Source organism: Citrus clementina, unplaced genomic scaffold, assembly GCF_000493195.1.
Source record: "Citrus clementina cultivar Clemenules unplaced genomic scaffold, Citrus_clementina_v1.0 scaffold_5, whole genome shotgun sequence".
Lineage (NCBI taxonomy): Eukaryota > Viridiplantae > Streptophyta > Magnoliopsida > Sapindales > Rutaceae > Citrus > Citrus x clementina.
In genome coordinates this window covers 17,502,640-17,504,583 of record NW_006262201.1, presented here as the reverse complement: position 1 = coordinate 17,504,583, position 1,944 = coordinate 17,502,640, and positions in this window count along the sequence as shown.

The window sequence follows — 1,944 nt, the reverse complement described above, 5'->3', positions numbered from 1 at the left end:
ATAAAGAATAGAGTCCTCGTAGGAGCAGCAACCTATTCAATAATAGTCGGTTCAATAGTCGGTTCAGTAAAAGTTTGCCCAGCTTTCAGCAACAGTCGGAGAAGTGGGGAATGCTGGCTGAACTGCTTTCGCTGCTAAGGCTAGACCACTACGGAATGATTCTGATGCATCATCTCCTGTTAACTCACGTGTGTACATATATAGCAAGTCACGTTTATATATTATTGGTTGTGATATGTGTTGATGCCGAAATCCAGATGAGTTGATCGAATCTCAGATCCCTGCATCAGCATTAAATTTGTTTGGTGGGAAGCCACTAATTAGTTAGCACAATGAGCAGATTTTCTATGAGCAGATGTTCCATGAGAAGACAATCCATGAGAAGATAATCCATGAGCAAACGATCCATAAGCAGATAACCCATGAGCAGACAATCCATGAGCAGATGATCCATGAGCAGACGATCCATGAGCAGAGAACTCATGAGTAGACAATCCATCAGCAGACAACCCATGAGCAGAATCTCCATGAGCAGACAACCCATGAGCAGACAACCCATGAGCAGAAAATCCATGAGCAGACAACCCATGAGCAGACAATCCATGAGTAGACGATCCATGAGCAGATAACCTGTGAGCCTGTGAGCACAACCAACAGTCAGGAGGTGTCAGAAGTTTTTCCGGCGAGAACCCTTCGACGCTCAAGTCAGCGATTTGGGTCTTACTTAGAAAAACCCATACCACAATTCATGTGGCTTAATTATGATTGCTTTAAACAAAAAAGCTTTTAAGTAAATTTAAAGGAAAATAATTGAGAATAATTAATCTTAAAGAAATCATAAGCGAAAAAGAAATTTTCCAGTGGTAGAGGGAGAAAAAGGTCCAATGGGTTCAGTTGCCCAGAGAGAGGGAGAGAGAGCTCCAAGAATCCCCCCTTTTTCCTTCCCATTCCTAGGGTTTTTATAGGAAACTATAACGGTTTTTATCCTCTCCCCTAGAATTCTCAAGAAAACTACTAATTTTCAGCCCACTAAGAATATGGTCCCTAATATTTTGGAGAAAATGTTTTGACTGAATCGTGCTTCCTGATAACTTTCTAGTCGAGGTGACCAATAACATCCTGGTCGAGGAAATGTGCTCAAGGTCACCACATATTATTATGGTCGAGGTGACCAATAACATCCTGGTTGAGGTGATGTGCTCGAGATCACCATATATTATTCTGGTCGAGGTGACCAATAACATCCTAGTCGAGTTGATCGGCTTGAGGTGACCAATAACATCCTGGTCGAGGTGATGTGCTCGAGATCACCACATATTATTTTGGTCGAGGTGACCAGTAACATCCTAGTCGAGGTGATCGGCTCGAGGTGACCAATAACATTCTGGTCGAGGTGATGTGCTCGAGATCACCACATATTATTCTGGCCGAGGTGACCAATAACATCCTGGTCGAGGTGATGTGCTCGACCATTTGCTCACTTTTACTTTGAGGAGAGCACGATAATGTATGAGCAAACACCTTTATCTTAGTCACCTTATTTCATTCCCTAAACAATATATTTCCTAGTTAGATAGAATTTCCTTTCCTTATGAACTAGGGTAATTCTTATGTACATATAAATATTGATCAATAAGAGTGCAGACCAATGGCTGCAGTTTTGCATCGTAAAATCCTTCATGGTATCAGAGCGTGATGGAAGACCGAACTCAAAAAAAAACAAAAGATAAAGAGGCTGGCGGAAGTGGATTGGGCAAGACAATGATGTCTCCTTACTTCCTCTCGGTCAGTGATAATCCTAGAACTATCATCACTCAATTGCAACTTCGAGAAACCAACTATGATGAGTGGGCAAGGGCTATGCGAACTGCATTGCGCACCAAGAAGAAATTCAGTTTTGTTGATGGAACCGTGAAACAACCTGTTGATGACTCGGCTGATTTG